The sequence below is a fragment of the Podarcis pityusensis genome (genome assembly GCF_964106645.2).
Source record: "Podarcis pityusensis genome assembly, chromosome: 6".
Classification (NCBI taxonomy): Eukaryota; Metazoa; Chordata; class Lepidosauria; order Squamata; family Lacertidae; genus Podarcis; species Podarcis pityusensis.
This window is the reverse complement of record NC_138030.1, coordinates 96,726,049-96,752,522: the sequence shown is the minus strand read 5'-3', so window position 1 is coordinate 96,752,522 and position 26,474 is coordinate 96,726,049. Positions and strand designations below refer to the sequence as shown.

General features: G+C 43.9%; 1 protein-coding gene and 1 long non-coding RNA gene across 2 annotated transcripts in view; one reads left to right on the top strand and one right to left on the bottom strand.

Moving 5' to 3' along the window:
* LAMC1 (laminin subunit gamma 1) overlaps window positions 1–26,474 on the bottom strand; it is a 118,363-nt gene that overhangs the window by 65,242 nt on the left and 26,647 nt on the right. The gene's annotated exons all lie outside the window — the stretch shown is intronic.
* Window positions 22,431–25,167, top strand: LOC308479197. Its single transcript, XR_013987548.1, has 3 exons — window positions 22,431–23,071; window positions 23,507–23,624; window positions 24,218–25,167. It is a non-coding gene; the product is annotated as an uncharacterized lncRNA (long non-coding RNA).

The window sequence follows — 26,474 nt, the reverse complement described above, 5'->3', positions numbered from 1 at the left end:
GGATATAAATAAATTTTATTATTATTATTATTATTATTATTATTATTATTATTTGCCACGCCACTGACTCTCTACTGGACTGTCCACACATCATTAGTTGTTCTATTATGCTTCTCCAGTCCTATCACACTCTTCACTATACTGCAACAAAAGCAGGACAAAAACCCCAGAGCATCTGTGTCAGGAAAAGTTATAGGATTTAGCAGGAAACCACAGGGCATGCACCTACTGCAAATGAAAAAGAATGATTTCCCGCAAACCTACTGGATGTACAATGCCACTGAAAGTGTACTGTACAGTATTGTATATAACTGCCCTGATAACAATCATGAGCACAAATAATAAGGAATGCTCAATTAAAAGGGTGTCTGGGAGAGTGAGGGGAGATGTGCAAGTTGCTCATGCTTCACCTTTCACCTGAAGTGCTCCCAAGGTTGCAAGCATCCCTAGTGCCACAGGGAGAGTGCACATGTTCTGTATGTATGGAGCTTCTAGCCTTGCCATTTTAAAAGAAAGACCTTAAGTACCAAGGATGCTAAAGTCACAGCCCAAAATCAAGAGATGAATGAATACTTTGCTAGATTAATGAATGTTTTAACACAGTTCAAGCCATATCACCTGTATACCAGTATAAGCAAAGTTGTGCACAGGGGCACTCCCCTCCCCAGTCACCCCAGCCTCCAGGTCATTGATAAATGGAAGACCAGCCACCAGCAGCCCACTAAGGAGAGGAACCAGGCCATCAAATCTCAAACTAGGAGACCAGGGAAGGTGCTGTGGCTATTATCATTTTGACTTGGGGGTAGGGTGTTTGGGCCTATGCCACCACCCCCCAAAAGCGTTCCTCTAGTTAAACTAGGTGTTGGCTGAGGCAATAAATGTTCTGCTGTCACACTGCAGCAAAGGAGTAAGACACAAAAATAGGGCACTGAGGACGGGGTGGTCCGACTCAAAAGCTGCAAACCAGCACTACCTCATGACTCTATCCTGAAGATTTCATCTGCTTTGCTGAGAAGTGGTTTTTCAAAGTTCCTGTCAGCAGCAGCAAAGGAAGCTGGACTGAAATGACTTTGGGGGGCAGGAGAAGGTTCTCGCCTCCTTGATCTCTTTGCATGAATACCAACAATGCTAAGGAAGTGCTACAGCCTTGAATCTATAAATAGAGAGAGAAGGAAAAGTATGGCCATGTCCATGAAGGCCCCTCTCTTATTCTCAGAGCACAAAAGCCCCATTGTCTTTGCGCTCTTCAGAACGGATGGATAATTTATATCATAAAATATCCCTGCCAGCTGACGCTCCTCATAAAAGTGCCAGATTGTGAGAAGATTGCCTTCATGAGATAAGCATAGGCTGAAACCCTCGCACTCTTGATCCCTGCTCGGGAGCTCAGCCTTTTGAGAGCCCTTCTCAATAGCCAGCACATTTAACTTAACAAAACAAGCAATTCTTTTGGAGTAAACAATGTTCATCCAGGGACATATGGGCAAAGGTGGCAGTGGGGACAGAGAATGCTACCTGATCAACTCAATCGCCACACAGAAACTTCCTATTTTCTCGCAGGAGTGTGTTCGCTGCAACCAGAAGCAAGGCAAGAGTCTCCAGCAAAGGCAAGACGCTTCTCTCCCTTCCACCACAAACACTGCTATACAGGTTCCACTATGGGCACGATTCCTTCAGGCACAGTATTAATGGGGGAATGCTGCAAACACATCTGACTCCTAGAACACGCAGTGTCTCCCTGAGGCACAAAAATTAATGCCTCAAAGTAAACACCCTCTGTTAAGTCTAAGACATAAACAGCAAGGAAAATATTCCTTCAAGGGAGTTCCTCCTCACACACCCTCCATGGATATGCACTTTTAACATTTACAGAACACTCTCCCATGCAATGTGCAGAAAACAATGCACCCTTAAAAGGAACAGAAATCAAAAGGTAGAAATTTACAGTAAAACAGTCAGAGAGTTACAAAAAAAAAACAAATAGATGCTAAATCCCCATGGCCAGGTGAAATAAAAATGCCCCAAGGCCCCCAACAAACCACCTAAGAACTCATTTGCCTTAAATAGTTACCAGCACGTCAAAGTTAGAAGTTGAGTCAAAAAGCAGCTGTATTTAAACATACATGGGACTCTCTCTTTTTCCATTCAGGACTCAAGAGGTCCAGATTACCCATGATGACAGAAGTTTTAATTTTTTAAAAAAGAAAGGTACTTTACTGGTGCAAACGTCTACTTGCTTGGCATCACATTTATGCTGGGATCTTGGTACCTACTAGTGTGAGGTCAGCACATCTGAGATCAGTATACTGTGCTGACATGTTAAAGTTGAACGCACAGCTGCTGCCAATCCAATTAAAACATGAGTTAAGCAAGTTTTTGTATTTTTTCTACACATTTTGTTGTTGTTAAAACGAGGCCTCATGCTAAATGCAAAAGGTCCAGGTAGATGGGATGGTAGCACAACATCTCTAGTGTTGAAGTGCTGGCCATGCCAATTAATCAGAGGAGTCTTAAAGCAGAGAAGCAAGAGAGGAAGCTGAACTTCTCCTCCATCCATTACTCCTCCCCTCTGCCTTCGCTTCTTGGTGCAGAACCTGGCTAAGAAATAAAAGGGAGGGAAGGCAGTTTTGGGACAAGCATAGTCAGGAGAAAGGTTCAAGCATCTAAGAACATAAGGAAAGACCTGCTGAATCAGATCCAAGGTCCATCCAGTCCAATGTCCTGTTCTCACAGTCATCAGCCAGATGCCTGGGGGAAGCCTGCAATGGGTATTCAGAGGCATATTGCCCTCGACAGGGGAGAGAGAACCCCCCGCATCTCTACACATGAAACCAACCTCCTCCTCTGCCCACCAACACTATCTTACTGCAATGTTCTAAGCACAGGTCTGCTATGGTGTCATGTCTACTTACTTGGACCCAAAGTCCCACTATGCATCATGGAGGCTCTTCCTTTGTCAGCCTCCAAGCTATCAGATTGATGCTCAATCTCTATTTGTGGTCGAGAGAAGGCAAAAAGAATAGCTGAGGTGAGCAGAGAAGGAGGTGGGTAAGCACCTTTCTGAAGAGTTTTGCAACACTGCCATAATGTTTAGATAAGACACTGGTTACAAGACCATCTTCCAACTGTGAATTCACTGACTCAGTGAAGAAGCTTCTCTCTTTAATAAGTCGTGCCGCATCATTTCAATTCAGGGGGAAAACCAATAAATGCATCAATTCCTAGTGAACATTTAATGCACACCCATATCAACACACTTTACCTTTCTCTCAGTTTTTTTTGGGGGGGGCGGGGAGGTTGGAAGATCTGGACATTCACTGCTTCCCCACCCCTGGTGCTGTGGTCTAAACCACTGAGCCTCTTGGGCTTGCTGATTGGTGGTTCGAATCCCCGCCACGGGATGAGCTCCTGTTGCTCTGTCCCAGCTCCTGCCAACCTAGCAGTTTGAAAGCACGTCAAAGTGCAAGTAGATAAATAGGTACCGCTCCGGCGGGAAGGTAAAAAGCATTTCCATGTGCTCTTGTTTCCATCACAGTGTCCTGTTGCGCCAGAAGCAGTTTAGTCATGCTGGCCACATGACGCGGAAAGCTGTCTGTGGACAAATGCCAGCTCCCTTGGCCTGAAAGCAAGATGAGCGCCGCAACCCCATAGTCACCTTTGACTGGACTTAATCATCCAGGGGTCCTTTACCTTTTACGTGCATTGAAAGGCTGGGTAGCTGGTTCCAGCCCTCCCTCTGGTTTTAGGCATGCTATTAGGCTCAGCCCAATTAAAAATTTGCAGGGGTGTTGCAGTGATTATTGAAAATGTTATGTCAAAATATATACATGTTGTTCATATCATTTAATGTATTGATGCCTTCTCTCATTGATGGTGACCACAACCAGGCTTTGCTGCAATGTCTCACCCATTTCTTATCTCAAGCCTCTTTCACCTGCGCCACTAATGTCACTTCTCCAGCACATCCCTTTGGGTCATCTTGATCTATGGCACTCCTCACACTAGGCCCAGGCAATAGATCAATATATCGCCCGGGACCAGTATGAGGAGCAGACCATGATGTCGGCTTCACTCTGCGGCATATCGCTGGTGAAACCACTACCGCTCCTGAGTCCCTCCAATGCTCACAGACTCTTGACTCCCTCCAGCGGGCGCTGCTAGCAGAGGGACTCAGGAGCGGCAGCGGTCTCACCAGCAAAATACCGCTGAGTGAAACCGACATTGCGCTCTGCCCTCACACTGCGCAGGAGGAGAAGCAAGCTGCATCGGTGAGGCACTGGTGCATCCCTAAACTGCTCGGCTGAGGAGTGTGCGGTTGCCGCTCCCCTCAGCCGAGCAATTAAAGGATCCCCCAGCTTGGTGCTGGCTTCCACGCAAGTGGGGATGGCTCTGCTGAGGAGGGCTCCCGATCCCCAGCAGAGCCACACGAAGGAGCCCTGAAGCTTCCCCCGGTCATCCACGAGCAGTGAGAGGATAGGGGATGGAGAAGGATCCCCACCCCCAGCAGAGCCGTGTAAACAAGCTGTGTTGCCCCAGCCCACTAGGTGCTGGGGTGAAACCGCCTCAGCTGCTGCGGTGAGAGCTGCAGCGGTTTCACCCGGCGCCTCGCAGGCCGAGGCCAATGCAGATTATTTTTTCAACATCGTGGTGTATCGCCATGTTGAAAAGCTGATATCGCCCAGCTTTAGTTTTCACTATGTTCATTTCATTCAGTTCATGCTGTTCCTACATGCCTCTGAATTTTACCATCTCCCTTAATTCATCCTATTTATCTTTGTCTTCCTTCTCATCCCCCCTGGGGCTCATGAGACAATTTTTTAAAAAAAGATAAAGATTTCTACCTCTTCCCAACGTCTGTGTGCATTCCCTTAGCTGCCCCATATCACTGCCCCCTCAACATCTGCCTTCCTCCATCCATTGTCATTTTCAAGAAGAGATTAAAGCCCACCAGACTCCCAGATAATATTAGCAACCTCCATCTCTTCCCTCATATATTGAGTATCTCTTTGGATGGACGGCCTGCAAATATACAGGAAATCTCTGTTGAAAATCTGTCTTCCATGGGCCATGTAATTCAGGCCCCTGTTGACTAACTAGACAAGACAGAACACCCAAATTGTATTTTTCAATTAGAACTGTCACTTGATCACAGAAAACTCAGCAGACAACTTTTATGAGTCTTCATAAATGCAATCAGCCTGTGAATAAAAGAGGGGAACGCACTTTTTTAAAAAAATATGCATGTCACAGCACACACCCTTTCAGAAGACCATCTCCTCACCCCTTCAGCAGAGGAGAAGATGGTGCCTGCCACCCAAGGATTTGCTAGTGCCCTTATTGATGGCGCAGGTGAATTAGTGAAAGCGGCAGGTGAGCTTCTCTAGGGAGAACATTCCATAACCACCACTGGAAAAGTTCTGCACTCTATGAAATTCAGACTGAAAGAAAGCTTAAGTAAGGGCTGCTTATTGTTAATATATTTTTCTGTCTCCCATAAGTTAATTGTTTAAGAACCCATTCGGATGAAAACTGGGGTATAAAGGGGTATAAATTAATTAATATATTGATTCAATGGTGCCCCTGATGTAGTTTCACCCACTTTCTGCATGAAGCTGTGTGTGTAACCACCCCATTACAGAACAGGGAGGGCAGGGCTAGCGGCTGCACAATGAACAGGCAGAGTTTTATTGGGGGAGTGGAGGGGGTGGGAGAGGGAGGGAGGAAGCCACATGCATCTAGACAAGGGAGTCTTATCATTCAGAGCAGGATTTGTACTATCTACAAAGCTCGACCCTTCAGCAGGCAAGGCTTCAGGAAATACTAGGTCCCTCTGGGAAATTTAGCAAGGCCTCTGTAACTAAGCTTAAACTCCCACTACCCCCATTAGCTCACACATTCTTCCAGTGCGCCAGGAACAAAGGCCCCATTGACTTGGGCATGTAGGCGGCAGAGACAGTAGAAGGCTGTCTAACACATTATTCCGTGACAATGTGGTGCAGGGCTGAGCTCCTGATTCAAGCCCCTTTTCCTTACAAGAGCCTCTCACTGCAATACAGCTGCCTCTGCCTCACGCCATTCACAAAAAAACTGGTGACATTTCCCCTTCTTTTTCCACCAGCCTCCTCCTGCACAGCCAAACACACACACACACACACACACACACACTCTTACATACATACAGAGAGTGAAGCAACAGCAATGCCTAAAAGCCAGAAAGTTGCCACCAACTCTGTGAACCGCCCTGAGACCTCTGGGTATAAGGCAGGATATAAATTCAATAAATAAAATAATAAATAGTAAAAAAATAATATCACATTGCATAACAGATTTCCTAGATCTTGCAAGGCAGAGTGTAGGTAGCATGGGTATTCTGCCATATACAGTGGTACCTCGGGTTACATACGCTTCAGGTTACAGACTCCACTAACCCAGAAATAGTAGCTCGGGTTAAGAACTTTGCTTCAGGATGAGAACAGAAACTGCTCCGGCGGCACGGCAACAGAGGAAGGCCCCATTAGCTAAAGTGGTACCTCAGGTTAAGAACAGTTTCAGGTTAAGAACGGACCTCCGGAACGAATTAGGTACTTAACCCGAGGTACCACTGTATACAGCTTGAAAAGCAGAATGTGCTCAGAAATAAATCCCACTGGCTGCCTAGAAACAAAACGTTGCAATTCTCTTAGTATTCAAGGATACGAGGTCCCATTTTACTGCAACCATACTGCTGAAATTTTTAAATACATTAACCTTTTTCCAGAAAGATAAAGCAAGTGATTGTGCAAGTTCACCGTGCATGCAGAGAGATTCAGTTGCAAGAGGCACTGTGGTGCTTGAGGCTAGCAGCCACACATGTAGCATGACTGCTCACACCCTAAGTTAAACAGTGTGTGGTTGCAAAGGATGAGGTCACCAATGCCAGAGGCTAAAACACACCCCAGGGCCCAAAAACTGAATTAAAGCTGGAGAGATAGGTAGCCTTCCCACACTCACCTTCACTCTCAGGCTGCAAACAAACACTCACTCACCCACCTGGGTGCAAGCCCCATTGGATTCAATGCAGTTTCTCAGTAGATATGCGTGAGGCTGCACAGTCAGAGAGAAACCTTAAGCCGGGTCTTCCAGGAGGCCTGCCTGCCTGAAAACAGTATCTCCACCCTGCATTTTACACACCCCAGGAGCTGACACGATTGTTGGGATGGCAGCCAAGAAGCAGTGCACTGAAATAACCCTGTTCTGATACCTGGGGAAAGTCCATAACCATTGCAGAGTCTATTTCTGTCTTTGATGAGGAAACCAACTAAACTGGTTTGGGTGGCTCCCTAGAAAACCTATTCGGCTACACTATGGGCTACTCACTAACAATTAGTTTCACAATCATCTTGCAAACCCCAATAGTTTGGTAAAAATAAAACACTTTTCCTTTAAAATAAAATATCCGTTTCCAGGGTTTTGTAAAATTCAAAATGCATGAAAGACTTCTCTTGAGTCGCTGATCTCACCACAAAGTATCTAAAGCAAACAAGCTGCTATCACTAAACAGGATGAAGCACAAGACTTGGCAGGTGTCATACATGGGGAATTCCATTTTCAAAGCTAATAATGAGTTACATTAACACAATGCCAATGCCTTCATTTCCATTTCATTTTTGCAGACCAATGAACCTTGCACTCTAATTGTATGGAAGAAGGGGAAGTGGATGGTGAGAATTAGGCACCTGGGCAAAGGAGGAGGGCTGCCTGGATTGCTAGGGGCTGCCATAGCCTTGGTAGTGGGCAGGAGAGGAGTGCTGGTCTGTACACACTTATCATACCTTCTGGACTGCGCACCAGCCAATGGAAGTTGGAAGAGCATGCCAGCCATCCCCTTGAATTGGCACACTGGAAAAACCAATGGCACTACAAGTGGAGGGCACTACATCCTCTCAAGTGGATTCATGACCACAGAATGGGACTTGGAAGTTAGCAATCTGTTTTGCTGTATGTACTGCAGGCATAGGCAAACTCGGCCCTCCAGATGTTTTGGGACTACAATTCCCATAATCCCTGACCACTGGTCCTCTTAGCTAGGGATCATGAGAGTTGTAGTCCCAAAACATCTGGAAGGCCAAGTTTGCCTATGCTTGATGTACTGCAAAGTGGATGATGCTGAAATTGCACAGTGATCGACACCACAATGTATGGCAGTAGTGTTACAAAGTCGTGGCCTCTTGTACATTTGGATAAAGAGAAAGCAGTGCTGTGTTTCAGTGAATATCCACACTTTGACAAAAAGTAACATTCACACATGAATGTTAATAACGTCAGATGAACAGTATGAGGGACCCAGGAACACAGATAACTGTTGCCAGTCATCTAAACAAATTAGTCAACATTCATTGGTACACATCTGGAAAGTAGGCAAATGTGCACCTATTTTTGGACATTCAATAACTTCACCCAGAATTTACAGCATTCACATGCTTTTATCAAAATCTAATTTTAGTGCTCAATGCAGCAGTTTATAGAAGATCATAAAACCATCGGTAATATAAAAACAGCCGCCCAAACCCCCCCCCCCCCCCAATATGCAGTCAGCAATTAAATATTCATCTTCCTTCCATGGTTGATGGTATTGAAAGCTACTGAGCAGGCCAGTAGAACTAGCAGTATCACACCATCTCCCATTTCAACTATTATCTGGAACTACATAAAATCATGGACCATAAACCAGATTGAAATAGTTTCAGATAATCCACATCCTCCATAAGTGTTTGAAGTCAAGGCATCACCACCTGCCTGAGCACCTTTGCTCATGTTTGTGACTGGTTAATAGTTGATAGTCATCTGGGTATATGGACTGCTTCTTCAGGCGCATCCTAACGAAAGCTTGCTTCAAGTCAGCTGTGACTGCAACTTCTCTCAGTGAAGCATTTACAAACCCTGTTCCTGCCACTCTCTTGCAATATGGGCCAAGGGACAAACAGAGGCCCACACACCACTCCAAGAACATTCATTCTAAAATACTTTCTTTTTAAAGGATGCACATTAGAGTAGCTACTTCCAGCATCTCTTGGGTGAAATGTGTAGACTGCCACTCAGTTCACCATGGCAAAGACAGAACGTGCCTTATGCTTTGGCTAGCGTTGGCATGGGTAGGGGGAGAGGAGTGACAATGTGATGTTCAGAGCATTTTGCAGCATGGCCCTCTGTCCACGGAAGTCCTCAAATTTCACCTACTTTCAATTTTGTTTATTCCCACAGAAAAGAAGGCCTTAGCAAGGATTACATTCTCAGAGTGTGCTCATTTGTGCAATGAAATCATATGACATTTGGAAACCAAAGTTATCATGATTTATTAACAAAGGAGTGCCAGTGCTGAGAAACCATGAAGTATCTCTAGAGATAACCACAGCTACTGCTGCCACAAGCACGCCAAAACTGATTTTACAAGACATAGTCAAAAGTTTAGGGAAAGACTAATGTTGCAATTATATTCTGGTGTATTCTTTGTAGAGTACCACAACTCAGCATGACTCCTTACGAAGTAACATAAGCAGAGAGAGATGACCCCTTGTTATCTTTATAACCCAAATTCTGACAACAGGCAAAGAGAGGGAGACTTAAGGATAAGCACATCTAAGGGTTGAAGATGAGGTCTAAGAATGGACTTCAAGGGAAAAGAGTGGTTTAGATATGGATTTACAGGAAGAGGTGGAAACTCTCCTCAAAGACAGGGTGGCTGACATCCGAGGCGCTACAAACCACCTGGTTTCTTTCACTGTTGCTTTGGTAACACATGAAACTCTTGAATCATGTGGGGTCAGGTTAAATCACGTTACTCCTTTCCATACCAGCACTGCCATCCTCCCATCCATCTGCTGGCCTCGAAACTCAGCTCAGTCCCATGTGGGTCAGAACTCTATTTGGTACCAAGGTGATGAGACTGAAACTTTGGAGGTGGGGAGGGAAGAGCATCTTCCACACAAGCTTGGCAATGTAAGAATTGGGTCTTTATCCTCTAAACCCGAGGTGGAGGACACAAAAAGATTCTTCCCAGCATGCAAGGCAACACCCTGTTCAGCACTCTCTTCGCGGAAGAGATGGATGGATGGCAGCTAACAGATTGAGGTTGAATCCTGACAAGACAGAAGTACTGTTCTGGGGGGACAGGAGGCGGGCGGGTGTGGAAGACTCCCTGATCCTGAATGGGGTAACTGTGCCCCTGAAGGACCAAGTGCACAGCCTGGGAGTCATTCTGGACTCACAGCTGTCCATGGAGGCGCAGGTCAATTCTGTGTCCAGGGCAGCTCCATCTGGTACGCAGGATGAGACCCTCCCTGCCTGCAGACTGTCTCGCCAGAGTGGTGCATGCTCTGGTTATCTTCCGCTTGGACTACTGCAATGCGCTCTATGTGGGGCTACCTTTGAAGATGACCCGGAAACTTCAATTAATCCAGAATGCGGCAGCTAGACTGGTGACTGGGAGCGGCCACTGAGACCATATAATACCGGTCTTGAAAGACCTACACTGGCTCCCAGTACGTTTCCGAGCACAATTCAAAGTGTTGGTGCTGACCTTTAAAGCCCTAAATGGCCTCGGTCCAGTATACCTGAAGGAGCGTCTCCACCCCCATCGTTCTGCCCGGACACTGAGGTCCAGCACTGAGGGCCTTCTGGCGGTTCCCTCACTGCGAGAAGCCAAGTTACAGGGAACCAGGCAGACGGCCTTCTTGGTAGTGGCGCCTGCCCTGTGGAACGCCCTCCCACCAGATGTCAATGAGAAAAATAACTACCAAACTTTTAGAAGACATCTGAAGGCAGCCCTGTTTAGGGAAGCTCTTAATGTTTAATAGATTACTGTATTTTAGTGTTTTGTTAGAAGCCGCCCAGAGTGGCTGGGGGGACCCAGTTAGATGAGTGGGGTATAAATAATAAATTATTATATTATTATTATAAGATGCACGGATCATGAGTTAATTTACATAATTCACTAATTTCTTATAAATACAGATTCCTCACAAGTTGAAAAAAGCTAAGACATCAGGCAGGAAAAAAACTAGCCTTGTCTGTTGTTGTTTTTACTCTCAAGGATAGTATGATATTTTCTTTAATAAAAAAAACAAGTAGAGGAACATTAAATGATACCCCTACTTAAACCCTGAAGTTGTTCATTCAATCACCTCCTTTTGTGTAGATAGTGCCTCAGAAATGTATGCTGTTAAGAAGGAGAAATCAGAGCTTGTGTTTTATAGCGCAGATTACAGCTATAACAAAGGCGGCATTTTTTCATCTCTGCCAAGCTAAGCAGTTGGCTCCTTATCTCTCTCGCCCTGACCTAGCCATTGTGATCCACGCGACGGTCACCTCCAGACTGGATTATTGTAACTCGCTCTATGTGGGGCTGCCCTTGAGACTGACCCAGAAACTCCAGCGGGTGCAGAATGCCGCGGCGAGACTCCTTACGGGGTCTTCGCTGCGAGATCACATTCATCCGGTACTATACCAGCTGCACTGGCTCCCGGTGGAGTACAGGATCAGGTTTAAGGTGCTGGTTTTAACCTTTAAAGCCCTATACAGCCTAGGACCCTCGTACCTACGGGACCGCCTCTCCTGGTATGTCCCACAGAGGAACCTACGGTCTGCAAATAAAAACATCCTGAAGGTCCCAGGCCACAGAGAGGTTAGGCTGGCCTCAACTAGAGCCAGGGCTTTCTCGGCCGCAGCTCCAATCTGGTGGAACGCTCTGTCACGAGTGACTAGGGCCCTGCGGGACTTGACATCTTTCCGCAGGGCCTGCAAGACAGAGCTGTTCCACCAGCCTGACCCCCTCCTCTGGCAATCTGCACAGAATTTTGCTTAATGGTTGCCATCAATTTGATTTTAATTAATTTTATAATGAATGTTTTTAGAATGTTGGATTATTTTAATTGTTGTTAGCCGCCCTGAGCCCAGCTTCGGCTGGGGAGGGCGGGATATAAATAAAATTTATTATTATTATTAATTTTTGGTTTCAAAAGAACAAGAATCAGCAAACACTTTTTCTAAAAGCACAAGCAAAACAAAACCCCCTACTGTAAATGGATGTGCAATGATTTCCTCAGGAATCCCTTCCCAAGTGTCCAGTACGAAAGCAAACTTAAAACTGATATTCAAACCAGGAACACTCCACTCTTCAAACCCTTTCAAAACAGGAAAGCCTTAGCTACCCAGGAGCATCCCATATACATTGCTCAAAAAACCCTCTACATTCAACACCATGAGCAAAGATCCTAATTTCCCCCCCACTTAAGTGATCCAGTTTACAGAATTATGAGTATATTCCTTTGGCCTTTACCTCAAATCAGAAGGTAGAACTACCCTGGTATAGAAGCAGATCTAAAGCAAAACAGTAGCAAGGAGTAGAATATGAGATGCCCTTGTTTCAATGTCACCTTAGCCACAAACGAACTACGAAAAGCTGCTCTTTATTTCGTCTCTCCAATCCATCATATGGGGATAGTAATAGCCAACTACCTTGCAGGGTCATCGATGAGGCTAACTGATATAATGTATGTGAGGCACTGCGAGCACTAACAAAACAATTTAAAATAGAACAATCCATTGAAGCTAACCACTCTCTGCAGCTCAATGTTTATTCCTCCAAGCCATAGTAAGTATTTTCTACAGCTTAACAATATCGGACTGACAGATATTTAAGTTCAGGCTATAAAAGCAGCTGCAGAAGCACTTAATGGAAAGCCACGCATGATATAAAACCCAATTCATTAGGTTTAGTTTGATTTTTATTATAAAGTATTTCCACTGACTTGCCTGAAGTACAGGACCCCCTGTAGCCTTGCTTCCTTCTCCCTTCAACCCCACAAATGCTAACAGGGACTTTAGCAGCAAGCTAAAGAAACCCTTACATCCGGATTAAGTTCAAGAGGTTTCCAATGCTTCAGCTTACCCCACTAGTCTTTCTTTGCAAGTGTTTCCTAAAAGGAGGCGAAGGAAGCAAATGCACTGAATAGTACGATATGTCTTACACCAGATCAACTTCTGTAACCACAGAGGCCATTCTATACGTAGTACAGGCAATGGTCAATGAGTCAGTCAAAGTAATTAACCACAAAACAAGTCCCTCATAAGTTACCAGTCTCCACTGAGCAGTAAGGGCTTTGCTGTTATAGAGCACATGCACTCAGGCATAAGGAACACTATATAAAAAATTGATCCAAGAGACTGTGATCTAAAAGCATGAAATCTCTCAAAATCTTACAATGTATAAACATTTGTTTTCTTTGAAAGTGAACCTAATGACAATCTGATTCACATTTGGTAGACCCAACAGGGTGGGTGAGACTCCAGAGTCCAGATCCAGTCTACAGGCCACTAGTTTGCTATTCCTGCTTTACACTCTGTGCCTTATACTGTATGTTGCTGCAATGTGATAATTTGTGTTGCACTAAGGTGGAGGCGGGACGCAGGTGGCGCTGTGGGTTAAACTGCAGAGCCTAGGACTTGCCTATCAGAAGGTCGGCGGTTCGAATCCCCGCAATGGGGTGAGCTCCTGTTGCTCGGTCCCTGCTCCTGCCAACCTAGCAGTTCAAAAGCACGTCAAAGTGCAAGTAGATAAATAGTTACTGCTCCGGCGGGAAGGTAAATGGTGTTTCCATGCGCTGCTCTGGTTCGCCAGAAGCGGCTTAGTCATGCTGGCCACATGACCCGGAAGCTGTACGCTGGCTCCCTCGGCCAATAAAGCGAGATGAGCGCCACAACCCCAGAGTCGGCCACGACTGGACCTAATGGTCAGGGGTCCCTTTACCTTTTTAAGGTGGAGGCACCTGGTAAGTATTACTAGGAAATACAGCCTGAGCGCATTCATGCTTCCAGTAATAGCTTGCAAGGTTACAGTGGGTTTCTTTCACACTTTTCTTGGTCACAAGATTAGCTGTGGATTAGTTATAGGTTTGAATCATTTTACCCTGCTTTTAAGTGGGAAAGGCTCCCCCAGTGCCCTTAAAGATCAATGTAAACCAAGACAACCCCTGCCTTCATGCTTACAATCTATAAGACAAAAGCGGCTGCGGCCGGAGGAGGAAACAAGAGCAAACTTAGACAGTACTTCCTCCTCTTCTTGGGTTTTAAGGGTGTGAAGGCAACAGGGAGACCATATTATCACCATGTATATTCCTTTATTCCCATTGTTCATAAAGTGTAGTATCTCATAAGAACTTCCACAAAATCGTCAGCATTTGATCCCAAATATTTTTGTCCTTTAACAGCCCCCCAAGGTTAAGTTACAATGCTCAAGTTGTTCAGCTTGCGGAGGAGGCTCCCTCTCAAACAGTCCTATACTACATGATCAGCTGTTTCTTCCGGTTCACAAACTACACAAAACCCAGCATCAATCTGTCCGACATTAAATAAATTACTCTAAAGAGCACAGTGCCCTGCCAAAATACTAAGTAAAGCAACTTGTTTCATCTGGTGATTAAAGATCTAAAAGTCTCTCAAAGCTGGTCAAAAAAATAAAAATACCTTCCTCCTACTCATGAGACTTGCTTCCCAATATTTTTGCCATTCACCCATAATCTTCTGCTTAACCCAACATTTTACTTCCCTGGAGCTGAAAACAACATTAATGCTGTGTTGCTTGTGTCTCAAATAATTCTTGGCTACCTGATCTTCCATTTCCCATGTTGGCCAGAATTCAACTAAAATTGACCAAATACCTATTAACAGTGGTTCTGAATTCAAGAACCAGATTTCATTTACCAAGTTATATATCCCATATCTCCATTCTGAACAGCTAACAACCCCAAGAAGCAGTCGGTTAGCAACATCCCCCATCAGGCCTCGCATCCCTAACCCACTCCAAATACCAAAATTATAGTCACCAACTTGGCCATTGTTATTGAAACCTAATCAGATTAATGAGAGTTCTTTTGAACTCTAAATGTTGCTGTACCAGTTGTTATAGGAAGAAAGTTCTTGTAAGGACCAGCTGTGGTGGAAACAGTTGGAGAAGAGGAGCCAAGTGGAGCTGGTGTCTCAGCAAGAGTCAATAGCATGGTGCTGCCTCCAATGATCTCTTTGGCTCTTGCAGTTGCTGCCAGGTGAAAACTGAGGAACAGAGGAGTCAGTTGGAGCTGGTTCAATGGCTCCATCAATTAGATTATTAAGTGGTCAATGACTCATTCCCTGGTCAGCATTAACAGGAAAATGCTCTGAATGAATGCCGGGTATTCTTCACTTTAAAAAGGAACAGCCCTAGTGGTGCAGCCTTTATTTTGCAAACCTTTCATAGGATAGTTCTTACTATAATGGGAAGAGGTTGCAATATTGAATGCAGTGAACAAAAAGGCATGGAACTGACAGTGCCTAAGTTTTAACCAGTTATTGTTATTGTTATTCTTACTCCCATTATTACTACTAGTAGTGCTATCACCACCACTACTACTTATTCAACAGAGCAGCTTTACCAGTACTCCAGTCTGAAATCTGCCAACCAAACATCATATTCTGCTGCAAAAGAAGTTCCAAAGCTATTGCAGAAAGCTAGTTTCTTTAAAAAGGTGTGGTGCATAGAATTTAACACAAGAAAATATAACTCTATTCATCATGGATAAAATTACTTCATTCATCAAAGATAACATCAGGAATGATAGCAATCTAGGTATGAGGCAAAAAGACAAGTCTAAGACTGGAGATCACTTTCTCAAAATTGTGAAGCTGCAGGGAAGGGTGTTGGGTTTAGGATTCTTAAAAATAGCTTGCATTCTGAACGGAGAATGGAGAAAGTTGAAGGTATATAAAAGCAAGAACAAGGCCAGGCAACATGATTTGAGCAAAATATTTATTTGCATGTTAAGAGGGCGCCTGATTCTACAACTGAGGTATGGCCTCATCCATACAGTATTAAGCGAGTCAACCCTAAGGACCATTTTCTTACTTACATAGGGGTCTTGTCAGTCTTACTTGCTTTCTGACAGAGAGAGGTAAAACTGATAAGGATCCCCCCCTTTTATGTTCAGGGGAGATCATACTGAAGGGTTGGATGAAGGAGCTCAGAGAAGTATCAATACATTTTTTCTTCTTTTCAAAAATGTGTCAAAGAGATATGGGCACATCTGTAGAGAAAGCAATTGGTTTACTGGTGTTAAATGAGATTACAGGAAAGTACTCACTTTTTTAAAAAAATACTAGTTAGTAAAATATTATACATTAGTTATTGCTTAGTATCTGAAAAAAATTGTGTGCTTCATAATGTAAATCACAGTTCATCAGCTACACACACCATCTAATGGTTTCAATCTCACGGTTCAATCCAATTCCATTATTTCTTTCCCAATACTGAAAAAATCTCATTCTTCATGTTTCCCATGCATTTCATTCTGCCTTCTCTATATTGCAGTGGGTGTGCCAAGTTAAGAATTTTAAGAAACAGCATGTCATCTCCCACTGACGGAACTTCTGCTTCCCCAGCCCCATGGTGTGGCCTCATTTTCTAAACATCAAAACACAAAAGTAGTATTTCCTGCCAATGGAAACACAACTTTGTTGAAAAGCATTAGGATCTTCTGCATCAATGATGAAATAAATGGGCATTCCTTGCAGAAGAACCTCAAGGGGTGCCTTGCTAGTAATCCCAAGTGACAAAATTAGGTGGGACAGCAGCAAATTTGCAAGAAGAATGTTGACTGGATGCCATCGTCACTACTACACATTGGTTTGGTGCCAACATGAGGCTATTTTCATTTTGTAATCACTGCTGCAACAAGACGGACTGGGCATATCCATTTCAACTGTACAAGAGCAGGACAGTATGCATGGCAGCCCCTTCTAGTTTCTCGGTAAAACCATTTCAGTTCATGAACATGTTCAGCAAAACCACATGGCAACAGAGCACATGGAATCACCAAGTTAAAAATCATACCCATTTGTGCGCAGGTTCAGAGAGCAAAGCTACACACAGCACATCTGTGGTGGCTGCTACCAGTTTGGGAGGTTTTGTCACAGAACATCCACCATTTTGAAATGCCCCATTTTGTAAACCAGCACTGTGATATTCATGATAAGTAGATTCTACTACTTTACTGTTTCATCTCATTTTCGATTATTTATCCTTTACTGGGTTTGCAGCCCTCCAGCAGACTTCAGTTAACAGCTGAAACAGAACTGAAACTCTCCCCAATTAAATTTGACTCCCTGCTTTGAATACATATTGAAATAAGTGAATCCTATGTTCAAGAAGTATTCTTAAGCTAAGCTTCCATTTAACTCAAACTTTAGTTAAACAAGCTGATGATGTTCTTTTGTAAAGCTTTATGCCAACTTTAAGGAAAGCATTATATTCATTCTCTGGTCCATATGCTATCCACCAGACCAGATAACAAGACGCGTCAATCTTAAAACCACAAATAATTCCCTGACCAAAGCCTCTCTAACTATTTCATGTTTAAAAAGCGCACTTCCTCCAAAAGTTCTCACGCAGCTCATCTTCTTTAAACAAACATATGGGAATGCAACCCAATCCTCTTCCCAGACACCTTTCCATGAAAACAAGGAATTCTGGAAGGGGGGGGGGAGTGGCTCTGCCTTGGAATTCACTACTAAATCCGCATCCATTTCCCAACAAGTAACTTAAGAGGTTTAAAGAGCTGAACAAACACTCTAGAAACTCATTAGGTATACACTTCCACATACAATGTGTAATTAACCTACAGGATTCATGGTCAGAAGATGTTGCAGCTGCTACTTTTAAAAGTGTTTTTTTTAAAAAAAAATAACTGACGTTTACCTGATGCTTAATGCTGAGAGAGTCAATCACAATTTAAAATTTCAAGGCTACCTATCCACCCTCTGTTGCCTTTGTATCTCTGCCCACGACCTCCTCTCCACCATTCTGCTGCCACTCCTACCAAGTTGTCTGTTGTAACAGTTCTGCCCATTTTCCCTTACTACCTTTTATGCCTAGAGCACCTTCCCAGAACATAGATCTGTGAGCTCCTTTCCATTTCAGAAGCAAGGTTGAACACTGGGAGTGGGAGGGCTCTCTCACTGGCTGCCCAAGGCTTTGTGGGATGAGCAGTTACACTGATATCTAACCTTTCCTCCAAAGAGCTCAAGGTGACATTGCATAGTGCTCTCCCCTTTCTCTCATATTTTATCATTACAATCACCCCGTGAGGTAAGTTAGGCTGAGAGATAGCAAGTGGCCCAAGCTGGTCTCCAAGATCCTAATCAGATACACTAACCACTGCACCACACTGGCTTGCCATCCTAACTTCTCCCAGGAAAATTTAGTTGTCCTCCCTGTTGGTATTCGGGCTCTTCAGCCCAGAGCTTGGGTAATGAGATAATAATGTGAGTAGACTTATTCACTGGATAGTATAGGCTTCTGATTTTAATGTTATTATTACATGGTTTTGTTTTCATAACGAATGTGGTACCCAACCTTCCCTCAAATTCCTGTTGAGCTACACCCCCATTTTCCCTGATCATATTGGCCTTGCTGCTGAGGCCAATATGAGTTGGGGTCTGAGAACATATGAACAGCATCACTTTGACTATCCTGGCTTTACCCCAATTCTGCTAGTAAAAGCCTGCAAAGTCAAGTCCAAACTTAGTTTTAGTTTCTGTTAAAGAGTAAAACCTTCCATATGGTCAGGAGAAAAGCAAAAGCAAAAGCAGAAGTATCTATATAAATCCTCAATCTAAGGTCACTAAAAGAGTTCTAGCCTCAATCTCTGCAGGTGCACTAACCATGGGTGGGACTGTTCCACTGAAGGACGGCCAAGTTTACACTCTTAGCGGCAGATCCACTACATCTGCTTGTTGGCCTACCGTCTGAATATTTGATAAAGCACAGGCTGTCCTGTTATTTTACTACTCTTACTCTCTCTCTCATTTTGGTGTGGTTTATTTTCCCGTTTTTAGAATACCACAGCTGCAGCTAGGAAATGCTCTCTCACTGTAGAAATCCCAGTGGGCAGTGGGCTACAGAACAGCATGGAAAGTACATATCATTGTCCTCCCCACCTCCAACAGTCACATGTGCATCTTACAAAACACTCCTTATCCTTGCCCATGAACTCAAAACCCCTAAAGCTAAGCCCCTACTTCCAGGGGTGGGGGTGAGGAGAGGGAAAAGGACACTGCTTCTTGGCATGGAAATTTTAATTGTGATTTCAAATGCAGCAAGCCAGTTGTAGGGAAAGAAAAACATGTTTTCATCATATTTATACCTAGCAAACCTAAAAAAAACTTGGCATCTGCACAGTGCATTTTACTTGATAATAATTTTTATTAATTTTTCAATTACAATAATCCAATAATAGCCTCCCCATTCACATCCTGAAGCGAACGTAACCCGCGCCTGCAGGTTGCGATTCGCCGCTTCCGCGCATGCGTGTGATGTCATTTTGACCGTTTGCGCATGTGCGAGTGGCAAAACCTGGAAGTAACGCGTTCCATTACTTCCAGGTCGCCGCGGAGCGCAACCCGAAAGCGCTCAACCTGAAGCATATTTAACCCGAGGTATGACTGTAAGGTGAAACTGTGTTTCAAGAAAATTCTCTTTCGGATTACTACAACTAGATTTCAAACCAGACTGAACACTGGGACGACCCACTTCCAATCCTCGCCTATTACAGTTCAAGCACCACTTCAACGGTCAGAGGCAGAGTACCACTGAATACCAACTGCTGAGAACTGCAGGTGGGCAGAGTGGGCAGGCTTCCCACAGGCAGCTGGCAGGCCACCGTGAGGCCACTGGCCTGATTCCGCAGGCTTTTCTGTTCTGCTCTAAAGGTACTTTTGTGCATGCATGTCTGAAACAAGCCAAGGAGTTTCATTGGGTGAATACAATCCAACTGATGCACAAGTTGCATTACTGAAAGCAGCAGCTATGGGCCTTGCTATTTTCCTTGAGCACAAAATATAACAAGAAAGACTGGAGAAATGAAACCAGTAATTTAATAAAATAGTAATGCAAAATATAAAAGATGTGAAAGCACATCTCTAGCTGGGTGTCCATTTTTCATGCATTTAGCAAGTGGAAAAGCTGTGGGTGACCACAGATAAAAGCAGACGTGGGTTGTGCTCCAAGCCCAGTCTTTAAAAAAAGGCATGAGTAGATGTTTAGCTTACATGCCAGCAATCTTCTGAGAACCAGTCCAAATGTTAAGATTGATTCTGCCCTCAGGAATGAGCAATGTCACTGCAGCTGACTCAACTTCTTCTTGTACCTTGGCAGCCCAACATGATGTTTACTTTTTAAAAAGACAAATGAGAGCTGCTTCTCCTTGCAGCTATCCATAACCAGAGAACAGAGTATTCAGTCACTGAGCTTTCTAAGGGTCCCCTGGGAGTGTGGAACTGATGCAGTTCTGCACCCTCCTTGCAGCACAGAGGGATGTCCCACCAGTGCTGTCCCTCTTCCTAAGAAGGACAGTGGCAGTTCCCATCATGCTTCTCACATTATCTCAGTCCTCCAGCACTGCCTCAGGAGTGTGTCAGGCAGCTGTGCTACAGCAACCCCCATTTCCCAAGGAGAATACTGTAAGGATTCCCTAGAAACAAGAGTAACACTGGGTTTCCAGAATCTCAGGCAAAAGCCTTTCCCAACTCCTGTTATCAATACCTTTACCTGGAGATGTACCTTGAACTTTTTACGTTTGTGGAAAGATAGCAGCTCAGTGATGGGCATCTGCTTTGTGCGAGGAAGGTCCCGAATTCAAACCTTAGCATTTCCAAGTAGAGTGGGAAATGTTCCCTGCCTGAAATCCTGACAAACTGCTGAGGATCAGGGTTGGCAATACTGAGATAGATGAGCCAGTGGTCTGACTCCCTATAAAGCAGCTTTCTAGGTTCATATACTTTTCAGTTAAGTTGTGGCCTCTCCCTTGCTCCATCTGCTTTCTTCCAAAACCACCAGCACTTATTATGCAGCCCACAAAACCACAAGGCAGCGTTCAGCAGACAGTATAACACAGCTGACGCACCACATAATGAAGGCTACCAGTCTAACACAGGCAAACCTACATTTTTAAACAAAAAACATGGGTTTTAGCAGACCTTTGCCTGTGGATGCAGATGGTGTACCTGTAAAGTAGGCCTCACAAATGCAATTAAGCCTCCTGTTTTTTGTTTAATTGTATATAGTTATAATTGCTGGATGGGAACAAGCAATTATGTTCTGGGCTCTCCTGAAGCTCTAAAACGGAATGATCCACTTCGTCAGATACTACCTGTTAAGTGAACAATTTGAATGAACACCATTCTGCATTCCTTAGAACAGGATTTCTGAAACTTGAGTCTGCTTTTGGACTACAGTTCCCAGCTTCCCTGACCACTGGTCCTGCTAGCTCCAGATGATGGGAGTTGTAGTTCAACAACAGCTGGAAACCCAAGTTTAGGAAACCTGCCTTAGAAGCATCAGCAGAAATATTCCCAGCCTGCTCCTTTAAAGTTGGATGAGTAACATCTTATTAAAGACCTATTTCCCCACCTGAATAACCTTCTTGGTATTTATTACCAGATGCTAGACTTAATTTGGGTGGGATGATGATACCTGGAGAAGGTACAATCACTATTTAGGGAAAACCATAATAAGAGGTGGTTAACAGGGGAGGGTAATAATAAATTCCAGATTCCAAAAAAAATGACAGGAGAAGCTAAGCAGCAGTATTTCATTGTCTTGTACTTTCACACACTAGCATAGCCAAAAATATTGGAATATCAACAAACGGGCCACCTATCTGTCTGTGAGTAAAGCTTATCAAATACCCTTTGAAGCTATAAGAGCTCTTGTGGTTTTCCACTATACCTTCCAGTGCAAGCATATTGGCTTTTCACCACAGGGATGTCAGTGAGAGAAATAAGCTCTTCTGCATCAAAAGAGAATCCTGACCAGCAGAAGTTTCAGTTTGTATTCATTTTCATGCTGCATGGAACCACCATCTTTTTCTGACTGTGCTCATAATAGCCCAGGTCAACACTGCCCACGAGTTAGGCTGCCAGCCAGGGCGTTAATTTGCTGTAAGGAGAAGGAGCCTTTGTGTGATGTGGCACTATACTTTGCAAAGGTTTTTGAGAGGGGCTGAACTGTAGATAACTTTGAAGTTGATTCTCTCGGCTGCTATTCAGATCAGTACTTTAAATATTTTACTTATTGCACCAATATCTGAGTAAGGTGTAGGGGGTGGGGCAGGGCAGGGGAATCCAGTCAAACCCCAACCCTGCCAAGGTCTTTAATTCTTTGCTTAAATACACACTCAAATTCCATAATCACAAATTATTCCATAGCTAGAACATTCTGTGCAATTAGTTCAAATTCAAGAAATGTATCTAACTGGCAACATGTGCAATAAGTACTGATGAGAGAGCATTGAATCACTTTGTGTGCACTGCTCTTTTCAACTGGAAAGTGAGTTTTAAGACCTGTAATAATATTTCACTTAATTGCCAAGTAAGATCAAGTCAAAGGGACAAGAAAATATGAAAAGAAATGGAGATCAGGGCAAATAAAACACTATCATTTGTTTCACAGATCCTACACAACAACCCCACAACCAAGAGACTAAAACTTAATACATCTATTTTTACATCATCTACACGATACAGATAATTAATCTCTCATTATAAATGTGTGTGAGAGCTGTTGCCACTGAACAGCTTGCTGAAAACAGACATTGTGGTGTAGCAAAGCAGGACAAAATTAGCAAGCAGTTTTTAGACGGACTACGGTATGTTTCTAATACTGTATTTACAAAGTTAATGACGTAGCTCCTGTAATGCCGCACCAAGGTATTCCAAGCTGCTGCTTCAGATGTAGATTCAGCGGCAGCCTCACACTGCCAAGCATGCAACCCATAACTGGAAGCCCAGTAGCGGAGAGCAAGGAAATGCATGCTGAACGCTGTATTTGAACAGTCATTAGGTTACAAAGGAAGTGCACTCCCAAAGGAAATGCCCTTCTAGAGGTAACCCCATCTAGCCCTCTGTTTACAGGATACTCAAGTTCAAAAGAACTGACACAACCCTGCTTGCTAGTGCTACAGAGGAAACAGTTCTGCAAGTATAATCAGCCATAAACAGCTATACAAAGGTGAGGGTGAATTTCTTTCAATTTGTGCTGCATCAACTGACCCATCTACTAATCCTACTCAGACGTGAGTGAGGCATCCTCAGCTCCTCTGCTCTACAGCATTACTTTAACGGAGCACAGACAGTTCAATGCCTTATTATAGAACCATGTACTTCATTGAAGATAATGATATGTTCAAGTTTCAGGTTTCCTTGACACATTGGGGAGGAATGATTACTTGCAGGGGCTGTTTCTAATTTGTGTGGCTGGGCAGCACCAAGCAAGCCTGGAAGGGTATCTAGGGGAATTTTACCAATTTAAATGCATGATTTATACTATGCAACTCTCTCTGGTGTGCTAATTTACTGCATAAAGGAGTTTGTTTTAGGGTTAGGGTTCAAATTTTGTATTGTTTGCCTCCAATCTGTAGTGGTAAAGCCCATAATTATTTTTCAGATCTATCAGCAGATGCAAGAGGCTATTTTCTGCCACAACCAAAGCCATCAACTTGAAATACAAGCTATTGACACATCATGATGATGATGATGATGTCTAAACCTTCAAATCCAAAGAGGTATAATTTTAGTGTGCTTTGTTTCATTTGGATTTTGGCTTTTTTCCAGGGAAACGTGACATCCCCTGGCTGTCTACCATCCAAGTAGTGACCAGGTCCAGGTCTATTTCACTTTAGGAGTGCTTATTTATGCATGTGTGCATGCCCACCACTTGATTTCTCATCACCTCTCAACTTCCAACCACGTGTGAACCCCTGGAAAGCAACAGCTTTCTAAGGGGAAATCAGGAGTTCCATTTCTGAAGGCCACCTCAATATTCTCATAAACTGATGAGCATCTGTGTGTGAATCGTTTGTTGTTGTAGGCAGGAAACGTGAAACCTTTGGATTGGATCGGCCAAATATATATTTTAGAAGCCTGGACACCTGCCTGCTGCTCTTTAAGCTCAAGCCTTCTGGGGTCTTGTTTATGGATCTGTCCTTCTCCCTCCCTGGCCCTGTCATTTGTATATGGATGCTGTCAAGGAACAAGTTAAAAGTGCATCTTCATTTCAGCTAGATGGGGAGCAGGATGATAGATTTAAAAAACAATTCATACTCATGTTGCTTAAAATAGAGTAAAATGAATCATAGCTAAACTTTTCAATCCACAGAATAGTCTGAGGACACCTGATGTATTTCCAGCTTAAGACTGATTCACTTGTGCGTCTGAGGAGGGCTTTAAGGCCCACATAAACATCATTTCTGGAAGATCACTAAATCTCAGCTCCCAGGCTCCTTGTACCAGGTTCTCTGGCGTTCCTGACAACATACTTCCCCTTCCCTCAAGACTTCCATTCAAATCCTGGCAACCCATAAATTCTGCAGGCCCAACAGCGACTATAAGTAACTGTTTCCAGATGCTTGTAACCCAACAAACCGTTTCACAATTTTTCAGTTCAGCTGCTGGCCCAAAATGGACAGCAGCACAGGTAGAATAATGAAAGTGTGTATTTGTGGGTTGAGAATCAACTTCTCTAATGCTCTTCAAATGGATGTGTCTAACAAATAGAAGTGGACGCTTTTATGGCTCCCCTTTATCACATACACAGCCCAGCAAGACAACAAGAACCCACCAACAGCATACAAATCAATATGGCTAACCTGACTCAAGAATCCCCCCCCCCCCAACAATCTCACTGTAACCAACTAAAGACAATGAACCATGTCCTGGCTTCCTCCAACCTCTCACTACCAAAGAAATACAATAAATGAACAGAAAGAGAACCTACCAAGTGAAGCTGATGTAAAAATGCCACATACACACCAATTATTACCCCCACCCCCTCCCTCCTCTCTCCTTCTGCTCCAACTTTATTCTGTATACAACATTATCGTCTCACTTCCAATGTAAAAAGGACTCTACAACCTGGAAAGAAAAAAAATAGAGGCAAAGCATGTACTTTTGTAAACCAAGAAAATCTTTAATATAATTTTTTTAAAAAAAAATATAGATGTGTCTTTTTTCAAGTCTGCTATAGGGTGTTGGTTACTGAGGTAAATTATTTCATTCAGTCCTAGAGTGAGAGCTTGATTTGGAAGGCAGATCTTGGCAAGCAAGGCAACTGGGATCCCATATGGGGAGAAAAATGTACTGGACTTCTTTTATTAATATTGATGCCAACAAAGTTCCCCTGACCCCCCCCCCCAATTTTGTTACACCGCCCCACATCAAAGTGGTGGTTTTAAACGTGTGTTCTCAGAAACTCCAAGGCTCCTAAAAGGTTCCTCAGTGAAATCAGCAATAGCAGACAAGTTCATAGAATCACAGAATCATAGAGTTGGAAGAGACCACAAGGGCCATCGAGTCCAACCCCCTGCCAAGCAGGAAGTTTGCCTTGGTTAGTTTGCCTTGGTTAGCGCGTTACCCCAGGAGGGTACAGTCCACCAAGTCACTCACCATACCTGCCAACCCACCAGGGCATTCTCTGGAGCCCCACATCCAACCCCAACGTTTTAACCACTATGCCCCATTTCTGTCATTTGGCAGATTTTGGAAATCCCCCCTCCCTGCACCAAAGAAAATCATGGGCTGGCAAGAGGAGGAGGTCCATGTTCAAATTTCCCCTAACAAACTTATTCTTCTTTATAAGCATCCGTGGGAGACCCAAATTAGAGCAAGTCATCAGTAGGAGGACCTTTTCCTCTCTTTTTCTAATCTAAACTCCCCTCTTCCAAATTTACAAATACACATTTGTGGGGAGAGGATTTTAGGGCAGGAAGGGGGCATTACTAAGCTCCCCCTGCCTCAGATCGGTTGCTCTGATCCAATGTCACACACACACACACACACACACACACACACACTTTCAAATTAGAGTATCCCATTTTTCTCCTCTTTAAACTGCCAAGGTTTTCTGTAAATGTGGTTTGTGTGTCCCCCACAACCAACCAAAGGGGTTATAACACTTTTTTAAACACTATTTTTCAGAGAGATCCAGTTCTCCATCAAGTATCAAATACAGAATCAGTTCTTACACTAGATTGACAAAGACCTAAACTACAGCAAAGACTAACTGTAGAAGACATGAAAATTAGTGTCTATGGAAAATCAGTCACACCCTTTACTAGCAAGTCAAGTAAAAGGTAAAGGTAAAGGGACCCGGCTATTAGGTTCAGTCGTGGCCGACTCTGGGGTTGCGGCGCTCATCTCGCTTTATTGGCCAAGGGAGCCGGCGCACAGCTTTCGGGTCATGTGGCCAGCATTACTAAGCCGCTTCTGGCGAACCAGAGCAGTGCACGGAAATGCCGTTTACCTTCCTGCTGGAGTGGTACCTATTTATCTACTTGCACTTTTTGGTGTGCTTTTGAACTGATAGGTGGGCAGGAGCAGGGACCGAGAAATGGGAGGTCACCCCGTCGCGGGGATTC